This window comes from Scardinius erythrophthalmus (genome assembly GCF_964197995.2).
Source record: "Scardinius erythrophthalmus genome assembly, chromosome: 4".
Classification (NCBI taxonomy): Eukaryota; Metazoa; Chordata; class Actinopteri; order Cypriniformes; family Leuciscidae; genus Scardinius; species Scardinius erythrophthalmus.
This window is the reverse complement of record NC_138224.1, coordinates 406,855-424,354: the sequence shown is the minus strand read 5'-3', so window position 1 is coordinate 424,354 and position 17,500 is coordinate 406,855. Positions and strand designations below refer to the sequence as shown.

Here is a 17,500-nt window from a genome sequence, read left to right as displayed (position 1 = left end):
CCCATCACATGCGTCACATGATCAGTGACCACAGATCAAACACCCACAGCCTGAGGCCACGCCCCTCACACACGTCACATGATCAGTGACCACAGATCAAACACCCACAGCCTGAGGCCACGCCCCTCACACACGTCACATGATCAGTGACCACAGATCAAACACCCACAGCCTGAGGCCACGCCCCTCACACGTGTCACATGATCAGTGACCACAGATCAAACACCCACAGTCTGAGGCCACGCCCCTCACACACGTCACATGATCAGTGACCACAGATCAAACACCCACAGCCTGAGGCCACGCCCCTCACACGCGTCACATGACCCGCTCACAGTGTGTGTCAGTGACCAGATCAAACACCAGTATCTGAAGTCACTGCAACACACCAGACCTTTGATTCCACAGTAACAAAACAACCTCAAACCAACGTCAGACTACAAAAGACACATTTAGCCTTTGAAATGACCTTTACAGTGTGTACAAATAAATATGTGTGTGTGTGTGTGTGAGTGAGTGAGTGTGTGTGTATGTTAGTGTGTGTGAGAGAGTGTGCGTATGTGTGAGTGTGTGTGTGTGTGTGTGTGTGAGAGTGAGTGAGTGTGTGTGTATGAGTTTGTGTTTGAGTGTGTGAGAGTGTGTGTGTGTGCTCAATGAGGCAGTAGTGTGTGTGTGTGATAGTACAGACGAGAAGAACACAGAGTTACAGCACACACTCACTCATCGAGGTCATTCACTCAGAAAACAATGAACATGATGAACGCAGGCCACAACCTCGTGTTCTCAATGAACTCCTCATGTCTTGAACTCCACATGTCTTGAACTCCACATGTCTTGAACTCCACATGTCTTGAACTCCACATGTCTTGAACTCCACATGTCTTGAACTCCACATGTCTTGAACTCCACATGTCTTGAACTCCACATGTCTTGAACTCCACATGTCTTGAACTCCACATGTCTTGAACTCCACATGTCTTGAACTCCACATGTCTTGAACTCCACATGTCTTGAACTCCACATGTCTTGAACTCCACATGTCTTGAACTCCACATGTCTTGAACTCCACATGTCTTGAACTCCACATGTCTTGAACTCCACATGTCTTGAACTCCACATGTCTTGAACTCCTCATGTCTTGAACTCCACATATCTTGAACTCCACATATCTTGAACTCCACATATCTTGAACTCCACATATCTTGAACTCCACATATCTTGAACTCCACATATCTTGAACTCCACATATCTTGAACTCCACATATCTTGAACTCCACATATCTTGAACTCCTCATATCTTGAACTCCTCATATCTTGAACTCCACATATCTTGAACTCCACATATCTTGAACTCCACATATCTTGAACTCCACATATCTTGAACTCCTCATGTCTTGAACTCCACATGTCTTGAACTCCACATGTCTTGAACTCCACATGTCTTGAACTCCACATATCTTGAACTCCACATATCTCTTGAACTCCACATGTCTTGAACTCCACATGTCTCTTGAACTCCACATGTCTTGAACTCCACATGTCTTGAACTCCACATGTCTTGAACTCCACATGTCTTGAACTCCACATGTCTTGAACTCCACATATCTTGAACTCCACATGTCTCTTGAACTCCACATGTCTCTTGAACTCCACATGTCTTGAACTCCACATGTCTTGAACTCCACATGTCTTGAACTCCACATGTCTTGAACTCCACATGTCTTGAACTCCACATGTCTTGAACTCCACATGTCTTGAACTCCACATGTCTTGAACTCCACATGTCTTGAACTCCACATGTCTTGAACTCCACATGTCTCTTGAACTCCACATGTCTTGAACTCCACATGTCTTGAACTCCTCATATCTCTTGAACTCCACATGTCTTGAACTCCACATGTCTTGAACTCCACATGTCTTGAACTCCACATGTCTTGAACTCCACATGTCTTGAACTCCACATGTCTTGAACTCCACATGTCTTGAACTCCACATGTCTTGAACTCCACATGTCTTGAACTCCACATGTCTTGAACTCCACATGTCTTGAACTCCACATGTCTTGAACTCCACATGTCTTGAACTCCACATGTCTTGAACTCCACATGTCTTGAACTCCACATGTCTTGAACTCCACATGTCTTGAACTCCACATGTCTTGAACTCCACATGTCTTGAACTCCACATGTCTTGAACTCCACATGTCTTGAACTCCACATGTCTTGAACTCCACATGTCTTGAACTCCACATGTCTTGAACTCCACATGTCTTGAACTCCACATGTCTTGAACTCCACATGTCTTGAACTCCACATGTCTTGAACTCCACATATCTTGAACTCCACATGTCTTGAACTCCACATGTCTTGAACTCCACATGTCTTGAACTCCACATGTCTTGAACTCCACATGTCTTGAACTCCACATATCTTGAACTCCACATATCTTGAACTCCTCGTATCTCTTGAACTCCTCGTATCTCTTGAACTCCTCGTATCTCTTGAACTCCACATGTCTTGAACTCCACATGTCTTGAACTCCACATGTCTTGAACTCCACATATCTTGAACTCCTCAGATCTCTTGAACTCCTCAGATCTCTTGAACTCCTCAGATCTCTTGAACTCCTCAGATCTCTTGAACTCCTCAGATCTCTTGAACTCCTCAGATCTCTTGAACTCCTCAGATCTCTTGAACTCCTCAGATCTCTTGAACTCCTCAGATCTCTTGAACTCCTCAGATCTCTTGAACTCCTCAGATCTCTTGAACTCCTCAGATCTCTTGAACTCCTCAGATCTCTTGAACTCCTCAGATCTCTTGAACTCCTCAGATCTCTTGAACTCCTCAGATCTCTTGAACTCCTCAGATCTCTTGAACTCCTCAGATCTCTTGAACTCCTCAGATCTCTTGAACTCCTCAGATCTCTTGAACTCCTCAGATCTCTTGAACTCCTCAGATCTCTTGAACTCCTCAGATCTCTTGAACTCCACATATCTTGAACTCCACATATCTTGAACTCCACATATCTCTTGAACTCCACATATCTCTTGAACTCCTCATGTCTTGAACTCCACATATCTCTTGAACTCCACATATCTCTTGAACTCCACATATCTCTTGAACTCCACATATCTCTTGAACTCCACATATCTCTTGAACTCCACATATCTTGAACTCCCCATATCTTGAACTCCTCATATCTCTTGAACTCCTCATATCTTGAACTCCTCATATCTTGAACTCCTCATACAGTGGGAAGAACAAGTATTTGATACACTGCCGATTTTGCAGGTTTTCCCACTGACAAAGCATGTAGAGGTCTGTAATTTTTATCATAGGTACTCTTCAACTGTGAGTGACAGAATCTAAAATAAAAAATCCAGAAAATCACATTTGATTTGTATGATTTTTAAGTAATTAATTTGCATTTTATTGCATGGCATAAGTATTTGATTCATCAGAAAAGCAGAACTTAATATTTAGTACAGAAACCTTTGTTTGCAATTACAGAGATCATACGTTTCCTGTAGTTCTTGCCCAGGTTTGCACACACTGCAGGGATTCTGGCCCACTCCTCCATACAGACCTTCTCCAGATCCTTCAGGTTTCGGGGCTGTCGCTGGGCAATACGGACTTTCAGCTCCTCCACAGATGTTCCGTTGGGTTCAGTTCTGGAGACTGGCTAGGCCACTCCAGGACCTTGAGATGCTTCTTACGGAGCCACTCCTAAGTTGCCCTGGCTGTGTGTTTCGGGTCGTTGTCATGCTGGAAGACCCAGCCAAGACCCATCTTCAATGCTCTCCCACGAGGTGAGATCTTGCATGGTGCCCCAGACCGAGGGAGATTGACCGTTATCTTGAACTTCTTCCATCTTCTAATAATTGCGCCAACAGTTGTTGCCTTCTCACCAAGCTGCTTGCCTATTGTCCTGTAGCCCATCCCAGCCTTGTGCAGGTCTACAGTTTTATCCCTGATGTCCTTACACAGCTCTCTGGTCTTGGCCATTGTGGAGAGGTTGGAGTCTGTTTGATTGAGTGAGTGGACAGGTGTCTTTTATACAGGTAACGAGTTCAAACAGGTGCAGTTAATACAGGTAATGAGTGGAGAACAGGAGGGCTTCTTAAAGAAAAACTAACAGGTCTGTGAGAGCCGGAATTCTTACTGGTTGGTAGGTGATCAAATACTTATATGTTATGCAATAGCCTCTGTGCACAAGCGTAGTAACGAACTTCTGCTGACGCCAGAAGTCGGCATATCTGTTTCCGGTCTACTTGCGCGTCGCCCAAAATGTCTATTTCGTGCTGCGAAATTGAAGTTCAAATGGCTGTTAGTGACTTGAAGCAGAGCAAAGTGGCACACAGCAGTGCTCCTTATACGTACCCCTTGTTAACAGGTTAGAGCTTTCACACTGCACGCGGTTGCAGTCCGTCGATCCGTTCCAGGTGCGGCAAGTATACAGCATACAGAAGTGCAGAGATCGTTTCCGCACCGAGTCTATTTTTGCAGTGCTGCAAACACTGAACTAAAGTGACAGCGCATGTTTTGTGGTCAAAATGAAGAAAGATTGACCTGAAAATGTAGTAATTTCACCATGAATGCGTTTAATTAAATAAAATGTAGTAATCTCACCATAAATGCATTTAATTATATAGGCCTACTATTATTTTTCACAGTCATCTTTTTACTTTTAGAGGACCGGGGTAAAGCAAGGTAAACTGCAATTTACTTCAAGAAGGCGACATAATGAACAACACTCATCTCATTCGTGGTGGTGGAAAAACAAGTTCTTTGTTACATGCAAGATTTATTTTATTAAAATTTAAATGGAAAAGAAAAGGCATGAGAGTCGGCTGTTTTTGTCAATTTACAGTTAAATATTTGGCCACTTGCTTGAGCAACTTAATATAAGTAATGCATGGAATAATAGCCCTACGTTGTTTAAATTGTGCTTAAACGTGCATGCGTCCATTAAAGAGTGTACAAAGAGAATATCAATGCTGACAAAACTTTTTTAAATAAAAGTTGCAGGGTAACTTCTGGATTTTAAATAAAAATAGTAAGTGTTTGTGGTACTGCCGTGAATCAGTTATTCACTGCAAACGCATCATATGTGAAGCCCTATAGCGCGTGCTGCTCCTTCACCGCACACACACTGCACACGGAGTATGTGTGAAACGGCCGTTAGATCCACCTACAGTTCTTAGAAACTTAGATGTGTCACGCACATTATATCTCTTTATTTCGTACAACAGCAGCACTCATCTTGTTTGTTTATAGCGGATGCCGATGAAGACAGTCGTAAACCGGAAACTGATATGCCAACTTCTGACAATAGCGGAAGTTCGTCGCGACGCTTGTGCACGTAGCCTATAAAATGCAAATTAATTATTTAAAAATCATACAATGTGATTTTCTGGATTTCCGTCTCTCACAGGTGAAGAGTACCTATGATAAAAATTACAGACCTCTACATGCTTTGTAAGTGGAAAAACCTGCAAAATCGGCAGTGTATCAAATACTTGTTCTCCCCACTGTATCTTGAACTCCTCATATCTTGAACTCCTCATATCTTGAACTCCTCATACCTCGCTGGTCTTGCTGTGATTCTGATAGAGAGCAGAACATGATCTGACAGATCTCAGTTAATGCCAACACATGTTTACACTGCACTTATGTCAAAAAATACCCAGCATTTAATTATCATGAGCTGATATGATAATAAGAGTCTAGTAGACATACACAACATAACTTTTTATTTTTCTTATTTTCAACGCTTGTACCCTGGAAACTGTTTCAAAGTTTGTGTTCTCGAGCTCCAAACACTGTTGTGTGTGAATGAACGGCCGGAACACATTAAAGTTTCTGTTTCCTGTTAGAGCGGTGTGTGTTAGCGGCCCCTAAGTTAATAACTAATGATCTTTACAACGGAAGTGAATCAGTCAAAACTAACTTTAGCTGGACAATAACTTTATTCTAGATCTGCTGTGAAGCCTAAACACTCTCTGTTACTGTAATCTCCTGTTATCACTGTAAAGCTGCTGTGAAACACTCTATATTGTTAAAGTGCTGTATAAATGAAGGAGACTTGACTTGACAACATGAGAAAAATAACACAATGAAACTGGATGTATCTGAGGCGCTTCTGCTCTGGATTGTGCGCTCACACACGGGAAGTAAGAGAAGCGGGATCATTGTGTTCAGCTGAGCTATGAATAGAGACAATAAAGGAGGTTATGGCTGTAGATAAAGGCAGAAGTAAACACTGCGCTCGGCCAGACTGGTTTGGGCTGATCAGAAGCACACGCATCAGCTCCACATTATTATTATTATTAGAAGGATTTAAAAAGAAATATTATATATATATTTATATATATATTCTTTTGCCTCCTTCCTCACCCCCCCCCCCTCCCTAAACCCAATCTTGAAGAAATTAGTTTATAGTTGTTGTTGTTATTATTTATGGATTTTTCTATTGGTATTTCTGTTACTGATGATTTTCCAGTGATACCTTGGTAACACTTCTAAGGTTCATTAGTAAACAACATTACTTAGCATGAACTAATAATGAACTGTACTTTATACAGCATTTATTAATCTTTGTTAATGTTCATTTCAACATATACTAACACTTTATTAAAATCTTGTTAACATTAGTTAATGCACTGTGAACTAACATGAACACATAACAGCTTTATTTTTATTAACTAACATTAAAAAAGTAAATAAAGTAACAAATGTATTGCTCCGAATCCTTGGTTAGATCATGTTAGTTAATACATTAACTAACCCTAACTAATGAACCTTATTGTAAAGTGTTACCGATATCTTCTTCTTGTTATTTTTATTTGTTGTTTTTACTATTGGTAAATCTGTTATACTTTACAGCTACTCTCTGGTTTATATGCTTCCATTCCCACAGTTAGATTACATTACACACAAACACACACACACACGCACACACACACACACACACACACACACACACACACACACACACACACACACACACACACACACACACACACACACAGGAATTATCAGAATAGACTTCTGGTGGCTGTTAGTTTGTCCTGTTTTTTTTGTATATTAGCACATGTATATAGTGTCACAGTTTGTGTTTGCATAATTACAATAAATATATATTTTTTAAATCAGCTCGACCCTGTGGCGACACATCAGAATCACACAGATATGAGAAGTGTTTCGCTCTTGGTCAAACTTCAGAGAAAACAGAAAAATAACAGAATCAAGGATGCAAACTTCACTGGAGACTAATTTGCAGATTTGCAAAATTCAGAGAAAAAGATAAGAGACAGAGGAACTGAGTAAAACAATCCAAAACTCCAGAGAGCCGCATAATGTTCCTCCAGAAATCCTCCAGAGACTCAAGCCTCCACTAAACAACATTACCCAGAGTTCTCAGCAGCAAAAGCTTCAATCACGCCTGAACAATCTGTGTGACACCAAACCCATCGGCTCAGGTTCAGTCTCTCACAAAATGCCATAATCACTTCACAATGAGCTGCCAAAAACATGATATAGTAGTTACTGAAACCAGCAGACGTCACTACAGTAAAAATGCTCACAGACGAACAACACAAACACCAGCTGAAAACATCCAGAAATACTCCAGTCGAATCACAGGCCTCGGTTTCACATGATCCTGGAGTCCCAGAAGAGATGCTGTTTTTAACCTCAGATCTGCTCTGTCCTCCATTACAGAGCAAAACTCTCTCATAACACTGACAGATGTTGAACAGTTGAACAGACGAACGCTAGGTGTGTGTCACGATACCCTCATGTCACGATGCTGAACTCACCATACCATATTACTGCAATACTCCAAGACAATTTGTAAAAGGTTCACAAAAAAATGAACTGTTGATCAAAATGCTAAATTTGATATTACACTGTGGGTGCAAATGAATAGTCTTGGAAACCCAGAGCACAGGACATTAGAGACACCAGAATAAAAATATTCATGATCCTGAAGCTGAAAACAGAATTATTTTAGATGAATATGCTTGAACTCTGTCACTGGATAGATATATTTAAAATAATGTAGGCCACTTTTTACTGATAATGTAAGACATTTGGCATCATCAGGACCACAAATATTCCCCCACTGAGTTATACATTATATTTAACATTATATAGTAGTTACACTGAAACTGTGTAAATTTTCATTTTGGGTGAACTATCCACAATACATATTGATGCATTTTTGTATTGCCAAATATTGTGACACGATATATTGCTACACCCCTAATGAATAGTGTCTCATCTACATCAGAGAAGCCTCACGTTTGGGTCAAAACTCACAGGACTAGCTGAAATAACACCACAGCTCAATGAAATTAATGGAAACATGAGCGGTTGTGTAACATGGCTCCATATTTAACCCTGTGGCACTGGGACCTGCACTACCCATAACACCAATTACTGAAACTCACTGGAGAGACGCCGTCTTACGTCCCTATTAAGAGCCGTTAACCATTCACTTCCCTACGCAGAACCACCTCACATTAGAGCTTCTCAGAATCCACAGGATTTACATTCAAGGTTCAGAAAGTGCTAAATCAGCATTATTCTATACAGACAATAACTATTAATAAAGTCTGATCTCAGCAGTGATATAAACACAACTGCAGTGATGTATTAATGAAGTCTGATCTCAGCAGTGATATAAACACAACTGCAGTGACGTATTAATAAAGTCTGATCTCAGCAGTGATATAAACACAACTGCAGTGATGTATTAATAAAGTCTGATCTCAGCAGTGATATAAACACAACTGCAGTGATGTATTAATAAAGTCTGATCTCAGCAGAGATATAAACACAACTGCAGTGATGTATTAATAAAGTCTGATCTCAGCAGAGATATAAACAACTGTAGTGATGTATTAATAAAGTCTGATCTCAGCAGTGATATAAACACAACTACAGTGATGTATTAATAAAGTCTGATCTCAGCAGTGATATAAACACAACTGCAGTGATGTATTAATAAAGTCTGATCTCAGCAGTGATATAAACACAACTGCAGTGACGTATTAATAAAGTCTGATCTCAGCAGTGATATAAACACAACTGCAGTGATGTATTAATAAAGTCTGATCTCAGCAGTGATATAAACAACTGCAGTGATGTATTAATAAAGTCTGATCTCAGCAGTGATATAAACACAACTGCAGTGATGTATTAATAAAGTCTGATCTCAGCAGTGATATAAACACAACTACAGTGATGTATTAATAAAGTCTGATCTCAGCAGTGATATAAACACAACTACAGTGATGTATTAATAAAGTCTGATCTCAGCAGAGATATAAACACAACTGCAGTGATGTATTAATAAAGTCTGATCTCAGCAGTGATATAAACACAACTGCAGTGATGTATTAATAAAGTCTGATCTCAGCAGTGATATAAACACAACTACAGTGATGTATTAATAAAGTCTGATCTCAGCAGTGATATAAACACAACTACAGTGATGTATTAATAAAGTCTGATCTCAGCAGTGATATAAACACAACTACAGTGATGTATTAATAAAGTCTGATCTCAGCAGAGATATAAACACAACTGCAGTGATGTATTAATAAAGTCTGATCTCAGCAGTGATATAAACACAACTGCAGTGATGTATTAATAAAGTCTGATCTCAGCAGTGATATAAACACAACTGCAGTGATGTATTAATAAAGTCTGATCTCAGCAGTGATATAAACACAACTACAGTGATGTATTAATAAAGTCTGATCTCAGCAGTGATATAAACACAACTACAGTGATGTATTAATAAAGTCTGATCTCAGCAGTGATATAAACACAACTACAGTGATGTATTAATAAAGTCTGATCTCAGCAGTGATATAAACACAACTGCAGTGATGTATTAATAAAGTCTGATCTCAGCAGTGATATAAACACAACTGCAGTGATGTATTAATAAAGTCTGATCTCAGCAGTGATATAAACACAACTACAGTGATGTATTAATAAAGTCTGATCTCAGCAGTGATATAAACACAACTGCAGTGACGTATTAATGAAGTCTGATCTCAGCAGGGATATAAACACAACTGAAGTGATGTATTAATAAAGTCTGATCTCAGCAGTGATATAAACACAACTGCAGTGACGTATTAATGAAGTCTGATCTCAGCAGTGATATAAACACAACTGCAGTGATGTATTAATAAAGTCTGATCTCAGCAGTGATATAAACACAACTGCAGTGACGTATTAATGAAGTCTGATCTCAGCAGTGATATAAACACAACTGCAGTGATGTATTAATAAAGTCTGATCTCAGCAGTGATATAAACAACTGCAGTGATGTATTAATAAAGTCTGATCTCAGCAGTGATATAAACAACTGCAGTGATGTATTAATGTAGTCTGATCTCAGCAGTGATATAAACAACTGCAGTGATGTATTAATGAAGTCTGATCTCAGCAGTGATATAAACAACTGCAGTGATGTATTAATAAAGTCTGATCTCAGCAGAGATATAAACACAACTGCAGTGACGTATTAATAAAGTCTGATCTCAGCAGTGATATAAACACAACTACAGTGATGTATTAATAAAGTCTGATCTCAGCAGTGATATAAACACAACTGCAGTGATGTATTAATAAAGTCTGATCTCAGCAGTGATATAAACAACTGCAGTGATGTATTAATAAAGTCTGATCTCAGCAGTGATATAAACACAACTGCAGTGATGTATTAATGAAGTCTGATCTCAGCAGTGATATAAACACAACTACAGTGATGTATTAATAAAGTCTGATCTCAGCAGTGATATAAACAACTACAGTGATGTATTAATAAAGTCTGATCTCAGCAGTGATATAAACACAACTACAGTGATGTATTAATGAAGTCTGATCTCAGCAGTGATATAAACACAACTACAGTGATGTATTAATGAAGTCTGATCTCAGCAGTGATATAAACACAACTGCAGTGATGTATTAATAAAGTCTGATCTCAGCAGAGATATAAACACAACTGCAGTGATGTATTAATAAAGTCTGATCTCAGCAGTGATATAAACAACTGCAGTGATGTATTAATGAAGTCTGATCTCAGCAGAGATATAAACACAACTGCAGTGATGTATTAATGAAGTCTGATCTCAGCAGTGATATAAACACAACTGCAGTGACGTATTAATGAAGTCTGATCTCAGCAGAGATATAAACACAACTGCAGTGATGTATTAATGAAGTCTGATCTCAGCAGTGATATAAACAACTGCAGTGATGTATTAATGAAGTCTGATCTCAGCAGTGATATAAACAACTGCAGTGATGTATTAATAAAGTCTGATCTCAGCAGAGATATAAACACAACTGCAGTGATGTATTAATAAAGTCTGATCTCAGCAGTGATATAAACACAACTGCAGTGACATATTAATGAAGTCTGATCTCAGCAGTGATATAAACACAACTGCAGTGATGTATTAATAAAGTCTGATCTCAGCAGTGATATAAACAACTGCAGTGATGTATTAATAAAGTCTGATCTCAGCAGTGATATAAACAACTGCAGTGATGTATTAATGTAGTCTGATCTCAGCAGTGATATAAACAACTGCAGTGATGTATTATTGAAGTCTGATCTCAGCAGTGATATAAACAACTGCAGTGATGTATTAATAAAGTCTGATCTCAGCAGAGATATAAACACAACTGCAGTGACGTATTAATAAAGTCTGATCTCAGCAGTGATATAAACACAACTACAGTGATGTATTAATAAAGTCTGATCTCAGCAGTGATATAAACACAACTGCAGTGATGTATTAATAAAGTCTGATCTCAGCAGTGATATAAACAACTGCAGTGATGTATTAATAAAGTCTGATCTCAGCAGTGATATAAACACAACTGCAGTGATGTATTAATGAAGTCTGATCTCAGCAGTGATATAAACAACTACAGTGATGTATTAATAAAGTCTGATCTCAGCAGTGATATAAACAACTACAGTGATGTATTAATGAAGTCTGATCTCAGCAGTGATATAAACACAACTACAGTGATGTATTAATGAAGTCTGATCTCAGCAGTGATATAAACACAACTGCAGTGATGTATTAATGAAGTCTGATCTCAGCAGTGATATAAACACAACTGCAGTGACGTATTAATGAAGTCTGATCTCAGCAGAGATATAAACACAACTGCAGTGATGTATTAATGAAGTCTGATCTCAGCAGTGATATAAACAACTGCAGTGATGTATTAATGAAGTCTGATCTCAGCAGTGATATAAACAACTGCAGTGATGTATTAATAAAGTCTGATCTCAGCAGAGATATAAACACAACTGCAGTGATGTATTAATAAAGTCTGATCTCAGCAGTGATATAAACACAACTGCAGTGATGTATTAATAAAGTCTGATCTCAGCAGAGATATAAACACAACTGCAGTGATGTATTAATAAAGTCTGATCTCAGCAGTGATATAAACACAACTAGAGTGATGTATTAATAAAGTCTGATCTCAGCAGAGATATAAACACAACTGCAGTGACGTATTAATAAAGTCTGATCTCAGCAGTGATATAAACACAACTGCAGTGATGTATTAATGAAGTCTGATCTCAGCAGTGATATAAACACAACTACAGTGATGTATTAATAAAGTCTGATCTCAGCAGTGATATAAACACAACTGCAGTGACGTATTAATGAAGTCTGATCTCAGCAGTGATATAAACACAACTGCAGTGATGTATTAATAAAGTCTGATCTCAGCAGTGATATAAACACAACTGCAGTGATGTATTAATAAAGTCTGATCTCAGCAGAGATATAAACACAACTGCAGTGATGTATTAACCCTCAGAGAGTCTTCGTTTAGCAGTCACACTCAGTGCCTTCCCGGTCAGAAGTGACCGGACACCTAAAAATGAAACTTCCTCCATCCCAGTAAAAACCAATGCAATTTATTTTTGTTCTATAATATTTATTCTTTTTAAATTAGTATTTTGAGACAATTTGATTGAACTTATTAATATTTATGCAATATTTATAGTCCATTTTTTGCCATTGAAAATAATGTTTTTTTTTTAATTATTATTATTTTTTATTTTTATTTTTCTATGCGGTATTTTCGGTTAAAATAGAGACTAGGCTTTCAGAAAAAAAATAAAAATAAAAAAATAAATCAATTTATTAAACATAAAATTAAATAAATCATGTTATTGCATGGGTTTACCACTAGATGCCTGTAATAGCTCTAAATGGAGATGCTTGTGAATTCTAGTTGTTTTTGGACCAAATTACTTACTTTTAAGATGTGGATTGATTGTATTTTTTTAGAAATTCTCAAATAATACTTTTTGCCAAGGTTTATAACATTTTATTAATTATTATTTTAATAATTTTAATAATTATTATATTAATTATATATATATATATATATTAATTATAATTATTAATTATGTTATGTTTTTCACTCTTGATGTTTTAGAGTTTCACCCCTTCATTGCTGAGCACTTTTTTTCTGCATCGTGGCCGATTTGTAGCGAATTTTTGTGTTTTTGTCAATTTCCCATTCATTTACTATGGGGGTCATTTTTGACCGAAGACCATGAGTGTGACTATTTTTTTTACGACCACTTAGCATGCTCGGATCATGACCTCAATTTTTTTCTGTGTTCACATACCTAATGCCAGAAAAGTCATAAAGTTTCGTAACATTCCAATGAAGCTGTGATTTTTAAAAATTCAAAACAGATTTTTTGTAATCTGAATTTATTGGTGTGTATGTGTATAAAAGTGTGTTTCTATGTGTGTGTGTGTGGGTGGGTGTGAATTTTTTGCACTCTTGATGTTGTAGAGTGTCACCCCTTTACTGCGGTGTACTTTTTTTTAGAATCGTGGCCAATTTGTAGATTGTACAGACAAAAATTCAGAGAATTTTTGTGTTTTTGTAAATTTCCCATTCATTTCCTATGGGTCGGTCATTTTTGACCGAAGGCACTGAGTGTGACTATTTTTTTTACGACCACTTAGCATGCTCGGATCATGACCTCAATTTTTTTTTGCATACACATACCTAATGCCATAAAAGTCACCAAGTATCATAACCTTCCGATGAAGCTGTGATTTTTTAAAATTCAAAACAGAAAATTTTTCGGTCAGAAGTGACCGAAGACTCTCTGAGGGTTAATAAAGTCTGATCTCAGCAGAGATATAAACACAACTGCAGTGATGTATTAATAAAGTCTGATCTCAGCAGTGATATAAACAACTGCAATGATGTATTAATGAAGTCTGATCTCAGCAGTGATATAAACAACTGCAGTGATGTATTAATAAAGTCTGATCTCAGCAGTGATATAAACAACTGCAGTGATGTATTAATGAAGTCTGATCTCAGCAGGGATATAAACACAACTGCAGTGATGTATTAAAGTCTGATCTCAGCAGAGATATAAACACAACTGCAGTGACGTATTAATAAAGTCTGATCTCAGCAGTGATATAAACACAACTGCAGTGATGTATTAATGAAGTCTGATCTCAGCAGTGATATAAACACATCTACAGTGATGTATTAATAAAGTCTGATCTCAGCAGTGATATAAACACAACTGCAGTGATGTATTAATGAAGTCTGATCTCAGCAGTGATATAAACACAACTGCAGTGATGTATTAATAAAGTCTGATCTCAGCAGTGATATAAACAACTGCAGTGATGTATTAATGAAGTCTGATCTCAGCAGTGATATAAACACAACTGCAGTGATGTATTAATAAAGTCTGATCTCAGCAGAGATATAAACACAACTGCAGTGATGTATTAATAAAGTCTGATCTCAGCAGAGATATAAACACAACTGCAGTGATGTATTAATGAAGTCTGATCTCAGCAGTGATATAAACACAACTGCAGTGATGTATTAATAAAGTCTGATCTCAGCAGAGATATAAACACAACTGCAGTGATGTATTAATAAAGTCTGATCTCAGCAGTGATATAAACACAACCGCAGTGATGTATTAATAAAGTCTGATCTCAGCAGTGATATAAACACAACTACAGTGATGTATTAATAAAGTCTGATCTCAGCAGTGATATAAACAACTGCAGTGATGTATTAATAAAGTCTGATCTCAGCAGAGATATAAACACAACTGCAGTGATGTATTAATGAAGTCTGATCTCAGCAGTGATATAAACACAACTGCAGTGATGTATTAATAAAGTCTGATCTCAGCAGTGATATAAACAACTGCAGTGATGTATTAATAAAGTCTGATCTCAGCAGAGATATAAACACAACTGCAGTGATGTATTAATGAAGTCTGATCTCAGCAGTGATATAAACACAACTGCAGTGATGTATTAATAAAGTCTGATCTCAGCAGTGATATAAACACAACTGCAGTGATGTATTAATAAAGTCTGATCTCAGCAGTGATATAAACACAACTGCAGTGATGTATTAATAAAGTCTGATCTCAGCAGTGATATAAACACAACTGCAGTGATGTATTAATGAAGTCTGATCTCAGCAGTGATATAAACACAACTGCAGTGATGTATTAATGAAGTCTGATCTCAGCAGTGATATAAACACAACTACAGTGATGTATTAATAAAGTCTGATCTCAGCAGTGATATAAACACAACTACAGTGATGTATTAATAAAGTCTGATCTCAGCAGTGATATAAACACAACTGCAGTGATGTATTAATAAAGTCTGATCTCAGCAGTGATATAAACACAACTGCAGTGATGTATTAATGAAGTCTGATCTCAGCAGTGATATAAACACAACTACAGTGATGTATTAATAAAGTCTGATCTCAGCAGTGATATAAACACAACTACAGTGATGTATTAATAAAGTCTGATCTCAGCAGTGATATAAACAACTACAGTGATGTATTAATAAAGTCTGATCTCAGCAGTGATATAAACACAACTGCAGTGATGTATTAATAAAGTCTGATCTCAGCAGTGATATAAACACAACTGCAGTGATGTATTAATGAAGTCTGATCTCAGCAGTGATATAAACACAACTACAGTGATGTATTAATGAAGTCTGATCTCAGCAGTGATATAAACACAACTGCAGTGATGTATTAATGAAGTCTGATCTCAGCAGTGATATAAACACAACTGCAGTGATGTATTAATAAAGTCTGATCTCAGCAGTGATATAAACACAACTACAGTGATGTATTAATGAAGTCTGATCTCAGCAGTGATATAAACACAACTGCAGTGATGTATTAATGAAGTCTGATCTCAGCAGTGATATAAACACAACTGCAGTGATGTATTAATAAAGTCTGATCTCAGCAGTGATATAAACACAACTGCAGTGATGTATTAATGAAGTCTGATCTCAGCACTAATATTAATGCATGAATTGAGGCGCGTGCTGGTACCTGCGCGTGACAGGCTCTGCCATGGCAACCGAGACAGTATTTACCGCGCGCGCCCATTAAACCAGCAAACGGAACATGACCGTGATCAGCACACAACAAAATAAACACAATAACAAACACAAAAACACAGCCATTAGGACGAACGAGCTGTTATTCGCGTTTAAAGGGAATTAATGTACAAACACCGCCAGTACATGTACACAATCTACAATTTACAAATACAAGTGTGTGAGTGTGTTTGTGTGTGTAACATGCTCACCTGTTTCTGTGTTTCTCCTCGCTTTACCGCATGACAGAAGCACAAACACACACGGCTCGTCGAGTGACTGACTGTCAGTGAGTTTTTCGGTTTAATGACAAAATGAACAGTCGCTTGTGTGAGTTTGAGTCGCGCTCCGCCTCACTGACACACGCGCAGCGCGCGACCCTCCAGCGCCTCCATGCGCGCACACGCGTAATCTCACCTGAGCGCGCAGGTGAACGCGCCATTCAAATTACAGTTTATCTCAATTTCTAAAACAAATTTCTTGAAACCAACATCACTCACTTTCACAAAATCTTAAACACAAAAACAAAATTTCAAACCGCATTCACAGAACCTCTGACTCTTCTGTACAGTAAACAATGCTCTCAGATCATACACACATCAGTCAATACTAAACACTACAGATCATTCGTTACTAGGGTGATATCAGGTAAAATGGGCCATCAGGTAAAATGGGCCATTTAAAGTCCCCATGAAATCAAAATTGACCCTATTTACTTTGTTAGCGCATATTACTAGTCTTGTGGTGAACAATTAATCCGTGCAAGAAAATAAAAAAAAAAAAAAATTTTTACCATGGTAATCTTTAATCAAAATCTGAAAATGCCCCTCCCCTCTGCATTGGAGGACCTTCTCTGATGACGTAGGTTTGAACTTCGTTTAAATGTCAAAGAACAACAGTTGCAAAAAAAAACAAAAAAAAAAAACGCAAAGACCCGGCCCCTAGTTACTGTTGCTATGTCCGACAAGCTACACCGCGCTCACGCCAAACCATGATCTCACGCAATGA

General features: G+C 37.8%; 1 protein-coding gene across 20 annotated transcripts in view; it reads right to left on the bottom strand.

Moving 5' to 3' along the window:
- eps8a (EGFR pathway substrate 8a, signaling adaptor) overlaps window positions 1-16,919 on the bottom strand; it is a 41,814-nt gene extending 24,895 nt beyond the window's left edge. For 12 of the 20 annotated variants that reach the window (XM_081363104.1, XM_081363107.1, XM_081363109.1 and 9 more), the window contains exon 1: window positions 16,705-16,919. The gene's annotated coding sequence lies outside the window, so the exon portion shown is untranslated. The remainder of the gene's footprint in view (window positions 1-16,704) is intronic. The other 8 variants (XM_081363108.1, XM_081363095.1, XM_081363110.1 and 5 more) reach the window with 1 other exon arrangement.
- Between the last annotated feature and the right edge of the window lie 581 nt (window positions 16,920-17,500).